We start from the raw sequence: 22,841 nt of genomic DNA, 5'->3' as shown, positions 1-22,841 counted from the left end.
CTCATCAAGGGTTTGGAGTTTGTTCTAAATGAAACAGGAAACCAATGGAAAACTGAAAGCAGGTTCTGGCAGTTACTTAATCCAGATATGATGAGTGGGAATCCTAATGATACAGGATAATTGAATTAGGATTTCAGGAAATAAGATCTTGTGTAATTTGGAAAATGTCATCTAGTGGGATAAGAGGTTTAGAAGCAGTGTGGACATGGAGCTCATTTTCCCTGGAGAATTATATGTGCTTTTATAAATGATGATTATGGTTCCAAACAGTACCTTCATGCTAATAAATACCCAGTCTCAGGGTCCAGTCTTTTATTCCAATTGCTACTAGACAGACAGGTCCATATGACCTGCAATTTATGTCTAAGGACATTGTCTATTGGCTTGACCACCTACTCTACCAGTCAACTGTATCCCTCTTTATAAATGACCCATTTATTAACTCAAGTTATAGGCCTCTAAATGACAGCCCCGGTTACAAAAATCTAGCTGACCACACCAAGTCCAGCAGCTTCTGCCATCACCTATTTCTAAAATTCTGCTTTCCTGTCTTTGTCTCTTTGCAGAGACAAATTCTGCTTTCCTGTCTTTGTCTCCTCAACTATTAACTAGACTTTTGCAGCAACTTCCTTATTTCACACTAAGGCCCCACTTTAAACAATAGCCAAACCTAACTCTACTTTATTAAAAAATGTAAATTCTTGTGACTTATCTCTACTACAAAAGTAATACTTTCATATTATTAGATAGTCAAATCCTATCACCAAATGAAACTCCAGTGTCATTCCAAACTTTCTTCTGGAATGACATACACATACATATTACATGCACACATTAGCTTACACATACATATTACATATACACATGCATTTTAGATTATAATACAATTATACTTGGTAATTTCCTTTAATAAGCTGTATTTTTTGAAGTGAATAAACATACCTACACTTTGGTGGTTTTACATTATTTCATTTTGGGGTATATTTTACTAAAATAATTTTCTTTTTGAAAACCATTCAGATTATTTTGCTGTTTTGAATACTTCATTGGACATACTTTATCTATTTTTGTCTCTAGCTCTATCTTATTTTCTTAGGAAAAAATTACCTGAAGGTGAACTTTTAATCAGATGTAGTTTAATATTTTTGTGCTTTCACAATCTATAATTGTTTTTAATTGGAAAATTTGGGAAATGAGGTGTGAGACAATGGTCTGAACTTTTTTTCCCTAAAACAGTTGGCCAGGTTGCTCAGTACTAATTATAGTTTAATCCAACCTTTCTCCAATGTCATACACTAAATTCTTATATATACTTTCACTCTATTTCTGTGCTTTCTATTTTAGTCTATCAATATGGCTACAAATTCTTGTAAAAGTGTCCTGTTTTGAAGCTGGTACCTTCCTAGTAGATTTTAATATCTGGTAGGCCCAGTCCTCTTCTCTGCTTCTGATTTATTTGTTTACTTTGTTTGCAGCAGAGATTTACTCAGCCCTCCCCATTCCACATTTTATTTGTCAAATAAAATTGATCAAGTGTTGACATTTTATGTTGATTGTATTAAATTTATATGTAACTTTAGAAGAAATTGGCATCTTCAGAAATTTTTGGTCTTATCTTTATCCTTGAAAGTCATATTTTTGGCATGGTATGTAACACCTTACATATACATAAATACACACACATATACACACACATACACACACATAGAGCATATGCATGTAAATATATATGTATACATACTGACTTCTGCATAACTTTCCTTGGCCTTCAGAATTTTAGAAATTGATTCTCTTAGATTCTAATACCTCAAAAAAAAAATTACATTACCTCAGAGAATAGTCATTTGAATCTCAACAGTGAGGCAGTGAGAGAGGGAGTAGGAGGGACTGTATTGGAAGTATGAAGACAGAATTTGCAAATCTGTGTTTATCTCATTTCCAGTTGTGGACAGAGCCAGGCACTCCTAAGCTTGATTGCATTTTGGCCTGCAAATCCATCCAGTGGAAGAACGTCAGTTCTAGACTACAAGCATTCCAAGCATATGTGCATGATCAAGGCTATCTTTCTTTTAAGTCTTGGGAAAATTGTGACTTTCTAAAGTTTGGCTCCCGCCTCTTGACATTGAAGAAGAAAATTCCACTAACTGCAAAATAAACAGTTTGGCGGCTTTGTGTTTAGCTTGAGGCATAATCTCCAAACCCAGGCCACAATGTTTCTGTTGGCTCTTTTCACTCCTCCTCACCCTTCCTTGTTCTTTATAAGCTCCCCCATTCTCAGCCATGTACAAATCTGGTGGTGGAGATCTGGGGCAGTGATAGTGGATGAGCAAGAAGGAAACGAGAGAGAACAGGGAGAAAAAAGAAAATTAACTTGAAAGAAGATGTGCACAACTTTTACCAAATTTATTTCTATTACAAATTTTTAAGTTATTTAAAATTTCAACTGCCTTTAGAGTCATAACTTGTAAAAATTCAAGTGCAGAGGCCTGTGGGATATAGACTATGATTTTTCAGTAACCCAAGTAGGATCCTGGATACTCAAGAGCGGACTTGTTTATATAAACCATCCTAGGCAGAAAATCTCACAGATTTTTCAGTCAGAGAGTTGAATTTTGTGGTCATTTTGCTAAAATTGGGATGTAAGAACAACTTCCTCATTGCTTTTAGTACTGGGAGAAATTGCATGGGTCTTCAAACTCCAGAGATTTCATTTTGGTCAATGGTTTCCCTCCAAACAATCTTATTGAAGAAATGCTGAAATGGTTTCAATAAATTAGCTTGCCTTTTGTCTATCTCTACTTCTTTGCTGATTCTTTACTAAAGTTGATATTGATGTTGAGCAAATAGAACAAAGACAGGACCAGAAGATAGGCGCAATTTACAAACTGAATCCTCATCACTGAATATCAAACTTGCTATCAAAGTTCAAATTAAGTTGAAGTTAAATTTCTATAAGACACAGTTGCACCAAAAAGTTCATTGTCCTTTATTTCAATGTATATTATTTTCTGGGTGCCATATGTATGTTTGTTTCATATGGGGAAAGGAGATACTCCTGTTTCAACATCAATTGCAAGAGGAAGCAGTACAACTACTATTGTTAACTACCAGAAGAACTCACATATTTTTGAGAATGATATTTCAAAAGTCCAGAGTATCTTTTTCAAGTAGTGAAAATATGGTCACAATCTGTACGTGATTAAGCATACAATTTTAAGGAGAAAATGTAGCAAATATATTTTTTTAAACTAGACAAAGAGGTTTATTAACCTTTGATTCAAATGTTATTACCAGTTTTCTTCAGCTTAATTAAGGTGAATAGTGTATGAACCTGGAATCCCACAGCACAAACAGTGGGGTAAGACCAGTTCTTTCCTGTTCACCTGTGAGCACCTCCACCATGAGTGGGACCCTGGTGCACTGCTTGTCAGTATGTGACAAGCTCCAGATCCTCCTTGACAGGACAGCACCATCTTGAATGGGTGGCCTTTTGTCTGGGACCTGTGGACACTATGGAATACCTGGGGTGAGATAGTAGCCACTTGTGTCCTTATAAACTCTTGGTTTCCTGTTAAATACGACCCCATTTTTGTTGTTCCTGAGCCTGAGTGGTCTTGTAATTGGGTGCACAGGTGAGGCCCGTGACAGTGACCTGTTCTCTACCTTGGTACGGCCCATTGACCCTCTATAGCACCTCTAGAGCCACTGTTCCATGTATAAGCAAAAACTGAAAAAGGCTGCAATTTCTATGGAGCGTAAACTTAAAAATAGATTTAGATTTTTATCAGAACAATTTTTTTTAAATAGCCAAAGCATAAAATAGAAGCTTTCAGTAATTTCAAGTTGTTTTTTTTTTTCTTCAGAAGTTGACTCCATTTGGTTTGCTTCACTTTGTAAACCTTGTCAAAATTCTCCACAAGATTTGGAACTTCATCATCACCATTGTCTCCAGCAGCAAGTGGTGATTTCCCACCCACAGATTGTCTGGGCAGAGCTTCAGCCAGTCTCCTTAAACTGGTCAACTTTCAGATGCTGGGTGGCATGTTTGTCAGCTGCTGTATGTCAGCATGGCTTGTAATAATGAAAGTGCTTGCTGTCAGACGCCTGAACTTTAGGGTTGCTAAAGGGGACCACAGTTTCTTGGTTTGTGACCGTATCAGCTTCTTCAATAACAGAGCCATTGTTTACCCCTAACTTCTTTAAGGAGAGCTCAAGTTTTGTTTTTAGTCATGTGCTGTAACTCTTCTATGAATTGCCTTCTTCTGCTTGCAAGCAGCATCTTTCCCACCAGTGTGTGCTTCTGCTTGCAGTTTCTGGTTCATGATAGATTGTTCTTTCATCTTACTGGAGTAGAAAAATGGCTGCTTGGGGGAGTAAGGTTGGTGCTTGGGGGCCTTTTGGGCAGACCAACTGAGATTAGGTAGGAATGCAAGATGGCAGCTAGAGCGTTATGGTTTTTAAGAGATTTTATAAATGCACCATAAGTCAAGTTCTTCTTTAGATTGCAAAAGCTTAACCACATAAGCAAGAACTAAAAAAGAAAAAAATCAACCAAACCTTGCCTCTTAAGATCAGAATTATAGAGCTTGGGGTTCAAAAGCACTGATCACATATACAACCCTGCAAGGAGTTGAACTGAATTGGGTTTGAGGTCACAGCAGGACAGCACAGGATGGAAGGTAATGAGATTGGCTTACTGGTTGCTCATCTGAGAAGCTCGAGAGTGTAGCTGAGGTGGATAGGACTCCTCGATCCCAACTGAAGCAGGAAGAATGGTGAATAGGACTAGTAAGGGCACCATGAATTGATCAGTCATTATTTAACCAGGGCTAAGAGTTTGAAAGGCCTGTGTATCTGCTATTTGTCCTCTTATTTGAAGGGAATTTGTAGGCTTCCTGCTCTAGAGCTAGTGTAAGCACAAAAACATAATAAATTATGTTGTTTGCATGTGGGAGAAGCAAAATTAGTGAATACTATAGAATCAATACTTAAAACACAGAGCAAGAATTGGAGTTTTCTTTACTAATAAAAGAATGTATCAAACACAAAAAAAGTAGAGAGGAAAAATATTCTGAACCTCATATATACATTACTCAGCTTCCACAATTTTCTAAATTTTGCTTGTCTTGCCCATATGTATTGGCTGATACAATCCTTATCAAAGGACCATATCAAATTCTTTTGGATGAAGAGAGAGTTGGCTTGTATAGAGACATGGGGGTTGAAACACTCACTGAAGTGGGGGAAGCCAAGGCCCCCTTGTCGGCAGGGCTGCCTAGATCTATCCTGAGTGACATTATTACAGCATAACTACATTACTTGTTAAATGAAAGTTATTAGCTCTATGAATAATCAGGTAATCAAAAAGTAGTTACTGCTTTGACTTTTTATTACCGGTTCTTCAGCCACTTACATTTAAATTTTTTTAATATATCATTATTTTAAACACACATCATTATTTTAATTATATCCAATTAAATATACCTGCATCTCCTCAGCATGCATCATTATGTACTTTACTAAAAAGCACTTTGAATCAAATTGCATTTCAACATTCTTTATTATAATTTATGTGCAAATATCTGCAGCAGATTTATACATTTTGGAGATTAATTATCAAGAATTTTTGTTTAGACTTTCAGTAGATGTGAAGCTTAACCTGAACTTCAATTTACTTTGGCATTTATAATCTTACGGTGCTATTTTATTGTTTCATAAGACACTGTTTTGTTTTACTATTGGAGGAGAGGATGAGTATGTTAGTAGATGTAATGATGGTTACCAGAAAAATTGTATCCAAGTCCTTAAGTTTTTTCATTTCTTGTGGTTCACCCTGAAATTCACTGTCTTTTTGATACTTTGGACCCAGTCCCAATCATATGAAAGTAATATTGCTAGGTTGTAGGAATATAAGAAAATACAGCCTTTAGAGATTGCTTTTAGCTTCTGTTGAAGGATTTTATGTCTTTTTACCCATGAGTCTGTAAATTTTTATATCTGCTTTTGCATCACTCATAACTAGGCACTAGACATTCTTACTACTAGTGTTTGACATGTGATGGAGCAGTACAAAGATCCTTAAACTAGAATTCAACATCTGGTGTGTTCAGTCTAGTCACCTCTTGCCATCAGCTGTCACCTGCCCCCAGTGGCTGGCTCTAGGAAACTGATCTACTACATAAACTTACAAAGCCATGACCCAGCTGCTAAAGTTTTTGGAGGCATCAGTTGGTCTAGATTGACTGGTGACTGGTTCCTGCAGCCTAGATTCCAGATTTTTGAATTGGTCCTATGAATCCTGACGTCTTCTCAATACTAACTCATGGTTTTGACATTTTTCGTTCCTCCAGTATATGAAAGAACACTTTCTTATATGGTTTCTGGATTAACTTGGGTCCTGGCATCTTTTGTTTTCTCAAGGGAGGATGCCTGTTGTCAGAGCAGCTCTGTGCTATTCTCTTCAAAATGGAAGTTAGAAGTTAGAAATTGGGTTACTCTGTGACCTGGGGTATATCAATTACATTTTCTGGTCTCAGTTTCTTCCCAACTGAAGGATTTGGGACTAGGTCATCTCAAATGTTTCTTTCACTGTTAAACCTTCTGTTCAGTTCCATGTGTGATTTTTGCCTTCTTTTAAAAATATTACATAACCAGTGCAAGATTCTGTCCTCATTGTAAGAGTTCTAAACAGTGCACAAATACAGAAAATGGGTGTAGAGTTCTCTTAACTTCACTGTCACCTATATAGCCAAATAAGATAACTACACATTAAAATTTCTTTGATTAATTTGTCTTAATAAATTTTGTCACACAAACTTGCTTCTCTATGACCTTTTAGTGGCCATGATCTGTGGCATTCTATTTTGGATACTCTTAGTTATTCATTGAGTGGGGCAGATGAGGAATGGTGTAAGTGACCTACAAGCTGGCAGCAGAAGAGTCAAAATGTGAACCATAATTTGCTTTCCTTGTTTTGAATAAGATCCATGAAGCCAGTTCTCTGCCTTTCTAATGAGAAGGAAGTTTGAGGGGAAGGAGATGATGGTGATAAGAGTAGAGGGAAGAAAAGTATGTTTTCTTATTTTATAGATTTCAGTTTGTAAAACTAGTCATTCAGAGATTTTATTTTGCTCTTTGTAATAGCCTATGTAAGCTATGTGGTGAATGGTATTTTTTGAATTTTGTGATTTCAATGAGTCAATATTTATGGATTCATTGACTAGAATAACTAAGGACATAGATTGTAATAAAATTCTGTGTAAACAGAGGTTTTTCCTAAAAAAGTGCCTTCTGTTGAAATGCCATGACGTGACAATTTCTGATGGCAAATCAGTGTATTAACAACAGAGTACTTTAGGCCAAAATTGAAAGAAATGCAAATGCCCTGGTATAATCCTATTCCTCTGTCACTAGTATTACATGTTGCCAATAGCTAACAGCAGTAATGCTATTCTAGAAAACAAGTTTTACCTTGACTCAATTTCTCCTGAATTAGATCCCTTTTAACATGAATATAGTTGCTTTTAGAAAGTGATCAGTGTGGCACATGAAGCTCTTCGAGTCTTGTTCTATTGTTAAGCTCTTCACTTCAGCAGATGGTACTTAGAATTCATTTTACATAAGAGTTTATGAGAATGAATCCCATTTTTAGTTTCAATTCTTTGCTTCTTCGCCCCATGCAAAATTAGAGGGGGGGGGGAGAAACAATCCTTACATGTATTAAACCTCATAATTTTTTTTTAGAGCAGATTTAACACATTTCCCCCCATTTGTACTTATGGAAAAGAAACCCACAGAAAGTGACTAATACATAGAAGTAAAATACATAGAAGAATGTCCATTAGTGAAATTTGCCCTCTAGCAAGAGGACAAAAGAAAAAGGGTATGACCACGGGCCCTCTTTTAAAATAACCTCAAAGCATACTGCTATAGAACAATAAGTTTTTGAATGAATACAGTAATGAGAAAGATATGGGCCAAAAAAAAATCAAGTTACAGCTGAATCTACAAAACTATTGATATAAAAAGTCAGAACACTTTTTACTACTAATGTTATAGAACTAAAATCCCAACCTGTAAGAAGTAGAAATAGGAGTATAGGGATTTGGGAATAGGAAATAGAGATGGGGACAGAACTGAAAATGTCTTCAGAATGTTGCCTGACCAGAAGGATAATAGAGATGCTGATTATTTCTACTGATATATATATATATATATATATATATATATATACATACACACACACACACACACATATATATATATATATATTTAGATGTGACTGTTAAAAGGTTAAAAAAAAGAATAGGAAAAGGGTACATGTCTTTTTAAAAATACAAGACACAAAGAAATAGAATAATTAGAACAAAGTAACAAAGGCAGAGACCAAAAAATGTGAATGCAAAAAAAAGGCTAAATATAAAACATAATATAAGAGGCCAGAAGTAAGTGAGACTTATAAGAAGTCAAACTAAATGTGGATGTCTTAATTTTGACTTAAAAAAACAGACTTTCAGAATGGATAAAGAAAAAAATGTAGCTTTATGCTCTTAAGACATGAGATAAGAATTCACAACCGTCTGCAGACAAAGGTAAGGAATATTAAAGCAAAGCAAAGCAAACAATGATGAAAGTACAACAAGAAATTAGATAAGCATAATCATAGTGGGAGAATTTAATATGACTTTTTCAAAAGTGAAAAAATGCAGGAGACAGAAAAAACATTTAATAAAACTGCTATGGTATATAGCTTACACATTTTAAGTAGTTATAATCTTTATATTCACCACGTAGAGAATTTACAAGATTTTCAAACATTTGTGGAACATTTATAAAATTTGATCATGTTTTGAGAAAACCTCCATAAAATCCAAAGAGTAGAAGTTATAGTTTATAATCTCTGAGCAAAATATTGTAAGATTAAATAATGACAACAAAGGGAGAATCCTCTAGCCCTATCTACTTTTTTTTTTATAAATGTGCTCTTCCAAATAACTCTTGATTTAAAGCAGACATAGACATTGATTTAAAAAATGAAAATTCTATCAGTCAGTAGTTGCTGATTATGACTAATGCCACATTTAGAGAGAATTTTGAAGCCTCACTTCACTTATTAACAAATAGAATGACATGTAAAAACTCTAAAATAAAGACAAGGAAGAGTAAAATAAGGAAGAAATAGAAAGAACACAATAATGACTTTGTCTATAAAACCCAAAGTCACTTCTTTGAAGTGCTATGAAGTAAACACAAACTTTGATAAATATGATCAAGAGAAAAGAGAAAGGATACAAATAAACTTTACAACTAGAGAAGACTTAGTCACAGGTTCAGAGGAACTTTTTTAAAAGCAAAATATAGTATAATATTCTTGATGATAACATACCAAATTCAAAAGCTATTTTAATAAAATACTTCCTAGGAAAATATAACCACCAATATCCTTATAAAACAATGATGCCATAATTTAATAAACTTTTAAGTTTGAAATTTAACAAAACTATCAGTATCATTTCAAAAGATGGCAGAAAAGCTAGAGTATAAAAATGATAGAAAAATTCGATTAATAAAACAATTCTTTCTGAAAGATAACACTCCTGGATTATTTAATGAATTCCAAATCTTGAAGTGTTTAAGAAAAACTTAACCCCTACTGTAAATTAAGAGAAGGAAGTAATCCCAACTCTGTGTATAGTTTCTCCTGTATAGTTGAGGTCTCAAAACTGAAAATGACTGTAACAGGTCAGTGTGTCTTGTTTTAAAATCTAATTCATTCTGTGATCGATATGTGGCTAGGACACTTGATTCTGAGGCAGAGCACGTAAGAACCTGTTTCCACCTCAGGATCAGCTGGTTGATCTCTGGAAGAATACATGCCTCCTGACAAAATGGAGGGTAGGGCTTAGATTATCTTGCCTGGTGCGTTTGTGGACCTCTCTAGGTCATGAGACAGAAGTTCCTTTGCAGTGAATGGCAGACCAATACTATGTGGTACATGACAGATGAAAATGTCACTGGAACCAAGAACCTCTATGTTCGCAAGATCTATCCTTTATAGAAGGAAGCCTGATTATCTGAAATAACTTGGATCGCAAGTAACCATTGTTAACACAGCATTGTATGGGAACTGAGGACAGTAACAAATTTGAATTGCCCAGTATGCAACATCCAAACCTATTTCTGTCCCCATTTTTGTGTGCACATTTGCTATTTTAAGTTACATTCACTTCTGTTTGTGTTTCTTAAATCAAATAATAACTTAATTTCAGTTGTCAATTTGAATACATGCAGTTAAAACCCCTGTCTTCCTTCCCTGGAAAGAACATAAGAAAATGTGGGCTTGAGGCTTCCCTTCTGTGTCTTTGCAAGTCTCTTAATTTCTCTTAGGTGTCTCTATGTGTCAGCTGTAAAACAAAGATTAAGATCGAAAGGGGAATTGGGGAGAGGAATGTAGAGTATGAAGGAGAAAGGACTTTGGAAGGAAAGTATAAAGCAATAAACCGGCATGAGACTTTGTAGAAACCCTTTGCTCCCCTACACACACACACACGCACACGCACACACACACACACACCACAGTTGCAAGTTACACGTTCGCTTTGGATCTTTATGAACTTTCATTTGTATTTCCAAAGTAGCTATTTGGATTCCTCCTATCACATTCACCTCAGTCTTCTGTCACATGTACCCATTGATTACGTGCCTCGGAAGCCCTGGATTTACCCAGTTCCACCTTTTAGGCAGTACCTGTTTTCTCCTAGAGTTGCATTTAGCTTAGTGTGAAAGCACAGTGTGTTCCCTCTTTGTTAACTTAACCTCTGTGTTGTTTTTTAAAAATCAGATTTGAAAGAACAGGGACTCCAGAAAGACCGTGGTATGTAAATATTTAGTCAGGCTGATAGGGATAGTAAGCATTTTCTCTCAACACAAAACATGATTTTATTTGCTAAAGCGGTAATAATCTTGTTTGGTTATCCATCAGTTTATTATCAGCTATGTGGTGAGACAAAATGCCATAGGGAGATAGTCAAGAACCTTCACCTGATACTTCAGGCTGGATAACAATGACTGGAGAAGATGTTTTTGGAGGAGATTATGTCAAATATAGTCTTTCTATTTGCAGTTGCTCTCCTCCAAGTACTTTAACCATTCTGCTCTCAGCCTAGTTAACGAGGTCATCGAAAAACTTCAAGGAGGTCTTCACAGATACAGAGCAACGAGACATGTCTCTTAGGCCTTATTATGTCACTGTTTTGTGCTCAATGAATTTCTGAATTAAAGAAAAAAGAGAGATCAATGATGGTGTGTCACTGAAGAAAGTATTTCAAATCCAAAGAAAAACAAGAAGATAAAATATCCAGAAAATTCCAGGTTGGGAACATTGGAAATTCTCACAGGTAATATCAGGACCACAATTCTAAGTATTAGATCCAGTAAGCTGCACTGGTAAACTGAAGTTTTAATATAAATTTGATTTGCAGACTCTCAACATGTAATTTTTGGTTTCAGAACTAGGGACAAGAACCCCAGAGACTTTCCTTGTCAAGGTCTTTGAAATATAACTTGAGGGGTACAGAAGTATTCATGGCAGATTATGTCCTTTGAGCTTTTCCAGAAAGCAGGGCTAATGCTGGTCCCACTGGGAGGCATATAATTTGTTTCTAATGCTCATCATTGCCTACCCCATTTTTTTCTTCCTTGCAACTCATCTCCTGAGATGATCTAGTATGCAGGCCGTCTCTACCTGAAAATCCAGTCTGCAAGAAGAAGGCCTTGTGGGATTACTTGATGGCTTCTTGGTTTCTAAAAATAGAGGCTGTGTGGTTTATAGTAGTCTGAGATTATTATGTATTCATGTATATATTAGTCATTTGAATCTTTCCTGTGATAAGCAGAAGAGGAAACTGAGTTTCACAAAGAATTCAGGTATCTTGACCAAGCTTTCATACTTGGTGATTTTCTTTCTTGGTTTTGCTCTGTTCCATCTTCTTCCTTTTCTCCTTTTCTTTTTCCTTGGGAGATATTTTTGTAGGAATGTACATAGATTCTGAAATCAGATACCTGATTTTAAATCTCTAGTTCTGTATGACCTTAGGCAAGCTCCTTATCTTGGAATGCCTTGGTCCACAGCAGTAAAATGAGAATGACACTATTATTTACTTATGGTACTGGACAGATAAGGCTGTTTAATACAAGTGTAGCACTTAGAGTGGTGTTTGAGATGTAGCTGACACTAATAAGTTTTATTGCTATTGCTGTAACAATGGTAACATGGGTTATTATTGGTGCTTTATCATAATTGTTGCTCTTTCGCTCATTTTCCCTTTTGTCCCTTCCTTGAGTGTCTTCTTTCTGATGGGTGTTAAGTTGGGGGAAATGAGTAAGAAAGATTCCCTTTCCACAGGAGGCAAAGCCATCCAATTAGTGTACGGGGTACCACCTAGAAGAGGTCTGTGACTGCCTATGTGTAGCCACAGATGAAGTGTCTGGCACCGCTGGCTAGCTGGGAAGGCCTCCTGGGAGGGGAGCCGTGGCATTTGAGTTGTGGCATTTGAGTTGAACACTGAAGATAAAGAGGTGTTTACTTGGCCAAAAATGAAGGGCTGAGCACTGAGGGTGAAGGTTCTGGCATACAGGATTCCATGGCTGTGTGAAGGGCCCTGGCACAGGCCTGGAAATGAGAAGTTATATTAGTTTACTAGGAGCCATAACAGAAGGCTTAAAAACAGGAATTGGTTCTCTCATGGTTCTGGAAATTAGAATTCCAAGATCCAGGTGTCACAAGGTTTGGTTTCTTCTGAAGCTTCTCTTATTGACTTGTAGACAGCAGCTTGTTTTGTAGACAGTAACTTGTTTTTTTTTTCTTTGTATCCTGATCTTTTCTTAGTGGGTTAGGGCCTGCCCACATGGCCTCATTTTACCTTAATTAACTTTGTTAAGGTCCTTTCCCCAAATATTCTCAGCATTCTCAGGCTCACCTCACTCAGCTCATAAGTAATTTTTTTTTTTTTTAAAGAACGGGGGTACAGGCCAGAGGCTCAGGGGAGGTGAGAGGCTTCACCAGAGACAGAGTGGGGAGCAGAACAGGCAGATCGACGAAGTACACTGCTGAGGGGAGCAGCGGGCGGGTCAGGAGAGGTCTGCCACGCCATGTGGTCTCCTCCGGGGCAGGCGGGAATCGAACTCATGCGGAAGTGGCTGTAGCTTCTCAGTGCAGTGCTTTAACCCGCTGCGCCACCAGGGAGGGCCAAGAGAAGTCATTTTTAAGTTAGGGTGTATGTGGATGTGACGGGATGAAGGCGGAATGAGAAATAGCCTCCGATCCTAGATTATTAGGCAGAGGAGGTTAGTTTGGGTAGGAAACATCAGGACACCACATTCAGGTACACCGGCCCCCTCAGTCAGCCGTGTGTAGGCAAGACTGGAAGAAGCTGTGTCAGATGAGGCTTTGATTTGAATTCTAATGCTATTTCCTCCATATCTCAAGGATTTGAGTTATAGGGAGGCAGTGATTCCCCACTATCAAGAGGGTCCATGAAACAAGGATGTGTGTGGGTGGGGTAGGTGGAAACAGCTGTCTTAGTTAGCTTCAATGGGGGGCTTGCCAGGCTCATATAATGAAGAAGCACCCAAATAATGTATGGAGCATGCTGAGGTTTCTCCTTTTCACCCAAAAGCCTCCTCAAGTGTTCCTGACATAATCACACATCTTACTACTGTATTTTGTAAATGAGAGAAGAGCCTCCCTTCCATTCTCCTGCCAGGTAGAAGCACACAGCCGCTCTTGCTGTTGACAGTCAAAGAATGAGATAATTACCCCTCTCCATTTTTAGAATCCTGATCATATGCAAGCATTTCAGTGCAAAAAGATATGCTGTGTTGGAAGGAGCAGCATCGTTTAATGTAGCTCCCATATTGTTTGGAGGCTTGAGATCAAAGTATCCTGTCCTGGTTTGATTTACTTCTTGATGTAGGTGCTAGGGCAAGTCATTTCATTTCCCTGGGACTTGAGCTTCTTTTTGTAAAATAGGGATAAACATGTATGAATTACTAAGACAGTGGTGAGAATTTAATATATAAGAGCCCTTTGTAGACCTGAAAGCTCTATGCAAATGTTAATTCTTAGGACTTAAAATAAAAGCTTGAAGGTGTTTGTGTTTTGTAATTTTGATGACTTGGTGGAAAAAAGTAAGAATTTTTCCATTCTAATCCCAGCTCTATACCTGTATCAAGGTTTTGGGCAAGGGAACGGCCAACCTTGCTTTGTAGAGTGCTCTCTCTCTCTCTCTTCACGCATTCTCCTTCAGCGCCTCACCTCTCAGGTGATGTAAGGATTGATTGGACGTGTCCACACTATCTGCCTGGAAGACAGGAATCATGAAGTATCATCTGGATGGGTTTGGTAAGCACTAGAATCTCCTTTCTCTGCTTTTGACAAACAGAATGACAGCCCATCGCTGTGTTTAAACAAGTTAATATGTATGTTCCTTGACATAAGGAAGCTCTTTAATCATGAAATACAGCTTGCATGTCATTTGGTTTTGAGATTTTATTGAGCACTACTAATCCTGACATATTTTATTGGCACCACATCCTTGGTACAGTGGGTTAGCGGTTGAATAGTTTGCAGACTTTATGAAACAAAATCCTCATTTAATGGTGTAGTTTGGCTACATTTTGAAAATATACAAAAACATAATGCACTTCCATTTTATAGGTATTATTTTTGAACGAGTGGCTTTGGTTGTCTTTTTTTCTCCCTTATTCCTCAATACCCTTTCTCTCTCTCTCTAACATGTTCCAATTGCAGCAGCCAACAAAAAAAGCTTCCAAAGAACGCCAAGTTTGTGAACTGTCTGAACTGCAAGTTGAAGAATCCTCTCTGTATTACTCCATTTCAAGGATGTGTTTACATCCTGGGGTAAGCCTTTGAACTTTTCACGTATCAGTGCAGGGATTCAGAACACCTGAAGGCCACCACACAGTTCCAGTTTGGTGACAGCTTCGGTGAAGCTCCCCAGTAGAAACACCTGGACTAAATATGCAATAGGGCTTCAGTCAACACAGCCCCAAAGTCACTGAACTCCATGACATCATGCCCAGGCGGGAAAAGTCAACAGGCCTCTGGCTCTGATCCTCCTTTCCCAGCCCCTCCAGTTCCTGACTCAGGGACGATATTTAGAAAGCAGAGCTGGGGTCAGACGGCCCTCTTAATTACTTTGGCTGGAATCTTCCTGAGTACATTTTGCTATCTTTGTTGTGATGTAAACAGGGGCACTCACAGTTGGCAGGGGATGCTTTTTCTGTTTTAATTACGCAAGGCACAATAATAGTTCTAGGATCTGGAAGCAGCATAGAGTTCTTTGGAGAACTTCACAGGGATTTTTCTGTTCTGACATAGTTTATTTGGGGGGAAAAAGTAAGGCATTTTCAAAGAGGAAATAATAACGCTATTCAAGCTCATGTTCCATTCCATATTGGGTAGATCACAAACTAAGAGTAGGCTTTTTATGGAAGGTGGGGTGCTAGACATCTCACATTGTTGCATTCACATAGTAGTGGGAAAATTGGTTAAATAGTGATGAGTGGATATAGGCGGTGAAGAACATGAAAATAAATGTTTTTTACTCAGAAAAACAATAATGAAACATCTAGCTGTATCTGGGTGCAGTTGTAAGTACCCTGGGTTCCAGGGATACAGAAAAAAAAGAAAAAAATCTCACCACAGTAATAGTCATCTAGCCTAAGCCTGATTCATAAAATTCCTTCTGCCCCCAGATGTTCACTTAGAGGGCACTTCGTTACTCTGCCGATGTAGCGAGAAATCACAGAACTGCAGGGTAATGGAGAGAGCAGCGACAGGGGTGGAGAGCGGCTGCTTCTCTGTTATGAAACATGTTTTTATAGGTAATTCTGATGTACAGTAGGTATTAAATAGAGCAACTAAAAGGTGTTTTATTTTAGATTAGTACCAGAGCGATATTTTCCCCATGGCACTAATAACTAGGCAGTTTTCATGGGTCCAGTTTCCCTTCCAGGTTCTCAAGGCTCCCAGCTCTGTCTATTCTGGCATCAGAGTGAGCCATTGCAATGAAATCTCTGCCTCAGAAAAGGAATCACCTTTGTCTTCATGCTAGTTGGAAAGGGTGTGATATGATGATACACTTGGGGGGACTGGGTGGGGGGAGGGAAGATATTAAGTTCTGTCCTTGCAATTCTGAATCAGGGAAGTATAGAGAGAGGGGCAACTCCTGGGTAAAAATAATAGCATTTCAGGGTGGCATCTGTAATTGAGTAATCACTTAAGACACCCTTTATGCGTGTGTGCTGGCTTGAAATCCAGGGAACATGCCATTTCAACCTAACATCTCTACTCTCTGCACTGGACACAATCCTTGTTTAATTGCGTGCCCCTTACATATTTCAAGGCCTGTCACAGGGACCACAATAAAGAGGCCTGTTTTTGAAACCACATCGCTTCCATCACTGTGGGAAAAAAAATTAGGTCACTGTGAGCAGGGAACATTGTTCGGTTACAGCTCAACCAAATTATTTCATTCATGTCAAAATTTAAGGCGATGAGAAGCATATTGCACGAGAAGACGGAAGTGACTTTTACTTCTGCCCCTGTCCTCACAGCAGTCTTGGTTTCTGGTCTCTTATTCCTGCCCCCCGTTGTCCGTGGAGGGCCAATCCTCCATCACCCCGCCCCTCCAGTCCAACCCACTCGACTGTTTTTTTTTTTTTCAATTTGTTAAGATGCTAAAATCTGCTTTGTGTGATTTATGAAGGAACTTGAAGCGATTAGTTTCACAGTGCATGAAAATTCCTCAGGTTCAGGGGGGTGAGGGTAGGGGCTGATGGCCAATCTGTTACACTGTTTGCCGTGGCCTGGATGGGAACATGAGCAGCTCCGAGCCATAAGGAGATTGTGTTGAGTTATTAAACACTTGTGGTAAAGCTGCTTATTGTTAATTCCCTGATGTCCTGCTGAAGCGATAGGATAAAATCAGATCGGATTAGATCAAAGAGCCTGGGAGCCAGCCTTTGGAGCAGATTCATTTAATCAATAAAGGGACCTCCTGAGAGAGGGGGAGAGAATAGGTCCCTACTGGTCGCACAGGAGATTAAGATGGGGGGGTGGGACTAGGGGAGTGGTGGGAAAGAACCAACACTTACTCGGATTTATTTACCCCTTTCTTTTGGAGGTGTAATTCTCCTCTCAAACATTTTAGCCACGTTCACCAGAGAGTATAAATATTTCTTTAAGATTTCATTACACTGGTAATGCACATATAGGCCAGGAGGTTATTTAAAAAAAAAAAAAACAAAACAACTTGTGTTCCGTAACAGATATTTCAACAGAAGCAATTTAGACTTAACTGATTCCCCAAGAAACATTAATCCTTTATGAGTTAATCTGCAAAATTTCCTATTGTCCCTTTGTAAGGAGAAATAATAGAGAAACACCAAAAGGCCAAAGTCTGGCCCCACCCCCTCTTTGTATTCTCCCCATGCTCACCCCCAACCCCTTATAATTATAAAGCATTGTGTAGTAAGAGGTATGATGCCATGTCCTTCATCCATGATTAACACTTAAACTGATGCATATTCATTCATCTCTTAGCTCTATCCAACCCTGCTAGATAAAAGTGAGGACTCGATGAGAGGAAGTGACACCCATTAGAAACTTAACCATAGAAAATGAGGGGAAAAATGAAGGATGGAGCAAATTAAGGATGCGCGTCCCCCAACGGTTATTGGCCTTAATGGTGTTATAAAAATGATGTCGGCTTTTACCAGGAATAATTTATATTCTGAATTAAATAAGGATATGTATCTATAAATCCATTCTATAAAACTTAATTTTCCATCTAGATATGCTGATTACTTTGGGCTCGGCATACCTTTACCGGTTGTTAATTACCTCGGGATGGTTTAACACTATTTTCCAAATCAGCATGCATGCATAAAATGACTGCAATCCAATTTGACACATTATTAGTGATGATTATTGTCATAGATAAATTAGATTGAACAGAAAATAACCTTCATCCTTAGCATGTTTTAGCTCTCAGAATTAATGTGATTTGGTGAACACATATAAATAAAAATCTGATGAGTCCCTGCTGACTACAGGGCCTGCTGGTGCTGAAGTGTATCAATTTCATGCAGATGATGAATTCCTTAAGCATTCAATGATAATCATGCTTGATTTGACAAGACTTTCTCATGCTATTTTAGGGCCTTAATTTTCTGTGAAGTTCTGTCAAGTGCTCATCAAGCACCCACTTATCTTCGTATCTTAACCTGGCAGCCAATCACAAGGTTGCCTAACAGTACAGCTACCGAGTGCCAGCCCATTAATATTCGAGTCACGTGACTGTCCAAGGAGAGAAACCAATCAATGGCTGATTAACATTCAGGTCACATGACTCCTGAGGAGAGTAAATGAGTTACACAGTAAGACATCAAACAAATTTTCATCTTGAAAGAGTGATTGCTTTTTCTGCTGCTGTGATGTTTGTCAAATTCACTCTAGCCTTGTCCAATTAAGCTCCATGAGCTGAATTAATAATGAAGAGATGTAAGCACTGTGCCAGCATGAGAGCTGTGAGCGGTGCCATGGAGTAAGAACTACAAAAAAAAAAAAAAAAAAAAAAAAAAGAAAGAAAATAGAAATCCAAGAATGATTGAAAAATCACATCTGGATAACTGGAATAATTGCTTTTGCAATCTTCAATGCTGTTTTGTCCTCTCCAGTGCAATATGTGAACTGGAGTGCCCTGGGTATGGTACTTATTTTGTGCTAGACTTCAAAGATGAATCTAGTGTTGAGTTTAGAATGATTTTCAAGGTGTTACAAAAATACATGTTTAATTGGATTATTGTTTGTGACCCTAGTAGTGAATTTTATTTGCATACTCAATTATTTGCTGGGACCTTGGAGCAAGGTGATCTCTCAAGACTTTTAAAACTATCTATAGAAGGGAAGGAGCTTTTCCTTGCATTCTTGTATCCTGAATGGAAGGAAGGACAGCAAGTTCTCTAAAGATAATTTGTGTGTGTGCTTGTGTGTGACTTGCTTTCACACTGTTCATTGTATTAATATTCACACAAGATAAGTGACTTAAGTTCCCTGAATTATTTCAAAATGCACAGATGAGCCTCATGAGAATTTTCTGGAAAAGGCAGATGCTCTCTCCCTGTTGATAGCCAGTGACAGCTTTCCTGTAGTTTCTAGGAAAGTTCTATTCAATCACAAAATCAAGAACATTTCAGCCCAGATGTACTACTAAATCCAGGTGACATGTTTAGAACAGAGAACCTATGACTAAAAATGCTTTCATTCTTTCCCTGAAGGGAGTGAGACCTGATTAATGGTTTATTGGAATTATCAAAGAGTGTCAAATCCCACTTAATAAGTTCCAGCATGAAATTAGCTAAATTCCCAAAGGCCTTTCTAAAACAATATTGTCAAATAAAAGGTGTTGGGTGTGCTGGAAAGGGTGTTAAAACGAGTTACTTGAAAGAGAGGAAAATGAATGTAACTGCAGGCAGGAGGCAATGTTTATGTATACAGTTAATAACCTCCTTAATGGGACTTCTTGGCTTGGCGATTCCTGTACCGGGAGGGAAGTAGATGTGGAGCACAGGGTAGGCGAAGGGCCATAAGTCAATTCCCAGCACTGTTAGTCAAGGATGGAAATGAGAGCAAGAGAGAGAGAGAGAGAGAAGCAATGAATTTAAAAGCTCCAGTAAGCACGGAGAGAGTGGAAGGAGAGATGCATTGTTCCAGGGGAGAAGATGAGGGAAGAGTTGACCATCCTAGTGGAATAAAAGAACAGGGACTCTGCTGATGCTCCTGAAGCCTTTCTGACAGTGCTTTACTAGTAACTTAGGAAATAACATGGTAAATGCCATCTCAGGGTGAATTAGGCCTGAAAGGGGGCATATTAGGAATATTTTTTGAAGCAAAAGTAGAGATCCCAACCACCAGGGCTCTAAGTGTATTTCAGATAGTTGGGAAAACAGTTTTGAGTTTGTATGAAGAGATCTGAGGTGCCCAAGGTAATGTAAGTTTAACTGATATTCTCTTCCTGAATATTTTACCCATGACTCACTTTGCAGCAAACTGGCAGCCAGAAGCTCTGCTTACATTACCCACAGGCAAAGGGGCCTCTTCCTACAAGCACCCGGCTTCCTGACACTTGAGAGCCATGGAATGGAAGGTGGCTCCGTGGCTTTGGAAGGCCCCAATCAAAGAGTATTCCACTTTCTGCATAACTTTACATAATTAATAGTTTTCCATGCAAACTATTGTTTGCCTTAACTGTTGTTTCAACAGCTGTTTTCATTAAATTGCAAAGCCTGCTGTGTCTAATCCTTTGAGCCCCTGCTATTGATAACAAGAACAGCTCTGGAGGAAGAGGTAGCTCCGTGCCAAGCTGGAAAACCGTCGTGAAGACCGTCGTGAAGAAGTTACTTGAAAAATAAGGCCTACAGTGGGACTGGTTGTGTAGCTAATCCATTAGGCTTTTCAAAAGACCCAGGCTCTGTACCCTTATGGCTAAATTGACCCAACAACCAATCAATGCCTTTATTTGCTGAGTGGCTGCCCCTCAAGGGTCTTAGAGCTGGGTCCAAGTTGTAATCAAAGCCTCCATCAGTACTGGGGCCCTGATGACATAAATGGCCAAACTTTCAACGAGGCTGGCCCAGGTCCAGTCACACCATTTTGAAGATACAAAGAGGCTGTGTTACGCGGTGGAATTCATTTTCTTGTTTACTTCCTCCAGAAACAAGAGCATCATCAGCACGCTCAGTGCATCGGATCAGACCGCGGAGTTGTTGACAGAAGCTTGGCGAGCTCTGCCAGCTTTCCACATGAAACGCTGGCTTTCTTCTCATACACCCCCTACCGTTTGTATCTCTGCCAATTGTAGCACATCAGAGCGGCCATTGAGATAATGACCGTGAAGTCTCATGATACACTTTGATGAAGTGTAACATTTTTTAAAGGATTTTTGTCTCTGCCAAAATGATGGAGGCAGCTGACTAAAAATCGCCCCATCAAAATCAAGGCTGATGAACAGCAGCGAGGCTTGAGGCTCCCCAGAGAACATGGGGGGTGGGGGGTAGCCAAAGTGTCTTTCTTTCTGTGTCTATGAACACCACAGATTTCTTTTTTGAAAAAATCGTCTTTGTTGCAGATGAATGTATGTCAGTGGTTGATGCTTCATCCTCCAACATTTTTAAATTCTTTTTACTGCCAACCCCCAGAAGATACAGGGAGTGATTCCTTTCTGACAGTTCTTTACTAATGACTTAGAAAATAACTTCCGTTGTTAACAACTTGGGTTTTGATTGTGAAAAGCACACTGGGTGTTTCAGTGCAACACAGATTAGTCAGAGGCTGACCCTGGTTCAGGTAAACTTGGATTTCTCTAGTTCAGCTGGAGTAGTAAGGAAGATACACAAAAGTGGTTCTGAGCCAAAGGGAAAACAAAATCAAGCCGGTAACTACTATGTATGTGAAGACTGTGAGATTCTTTGGGCCCACGATCATGTATTCGATTTGCTGTCCAGTCTGTGATGACCTCTGTTTCCATCTGCCTTCTTCCAGGGGCAGTATCAGGTGAGTCAGGTATTCCCAGTGATCTTCACAACTTCCATTTTGAGTGAGGAAGCCAAGGGACAAAGGAGGAAGTTGTGACTTGGAGGTGCTAAATAAGTTGGCCAGGTCCGGAGACCTGGACGTGAGGAAGGCAGTTCTGACCTGTGCTTAGTCACACGATGTGCTTTCTTTCCACCTGTGGTTCACTGCTTCTAGCATACACCTGATGCAGCTTATTAAGTGGTGCTCAGTGGGAGAAGAGGAAACAATTTGTGGTTAAATTTGTAAAAGCAGTGAATAAAATGTATTTCCAGTTTGCCATTCTTAACCCTCAGCATTTCAAGGCAACGTTAGCTGCGTGGCGCACCCTTGGACTAGCAACGGGTGGTATTTGCAAAACCAGATGTGAGCCGAAGGGAAATGGCAATGCAGTTTGTGCTAACCTCTGACCATCTGTACTTCGTCTTTGGGGACCAGTCCTATCCTTGGGGGTAAGTGTGGGCGGTGAGTGCTAGGACTTCTCAGAATGTCACAAAGAGACACCTGGGTGTAAGTAAGTTTACACAGAAACCACAAGTGGAAAGGGGGTTACAGTTCAGTTGCCTTTAGAATCTTTGTTTCTGCTTTTGAAACAAGAATATGTCAGGGTGGGGTGGAGGGCAGCAAGTTGGGGGAAGAGTGAGAGGAAGGGATGTTGGGGTAGAGGAATAATGATTTAAAAAAAATGCTTGTATCTGAATGTGCAGGTGATTCCCTTGGGCTTCTTTTAAATGCCTTCATACTGTTTCCTTAAGCACAATCAAATAACAGGTGAAAAAGCTCAGCGACAAGAACAAAGGCACCCAGCTAGTTTTGTGCACACATGGCAAGGAATAAACTGCAGGATTTCACTCCCCGCTTTCTAAAGAAAGCATACTTCAGGAATCAACATGAATCCATCCCAGTTTGCACTTAGATTTTATGAGCTACTTAGACATTAAAAAGGAACTGCCCCCAACCCTAAGTTAGAGTAGTTTATACACACACACACACACACACGTATATGTATGTATACATATGTATGTGTGTGTATATGTATACATATACATATATATATATACATATATACACTTAAGGACTGGTGAAAGAAAAAGGACAATGGAGGTGAAGAGATGGCAGAGTTGTGAGGAAGCCTCTCCCAAGGTGGGATCACATAATTCAATTGCACAAGAAAGCCTGTATAATG

This window comes from Condylura cristata, unplaced genomic scaffold, assembly GCF_000260355.1.
Source record: "Condylura cristata isolate star-nosed mole 26May11 unplaced genomic scaffold, ConCri1.0 scaffold00006, whole genome shotgun sequence".
In the NCBI taxonomy this organism is placed as follows: Eukaryota; Metazoa; Chordata; class Mammalia; order Eulipotyphla; family Talpidae; genus Condylura; species Condylura cristata.
This window is presented reverse-complemented; position numbering follows the sequence as displayed.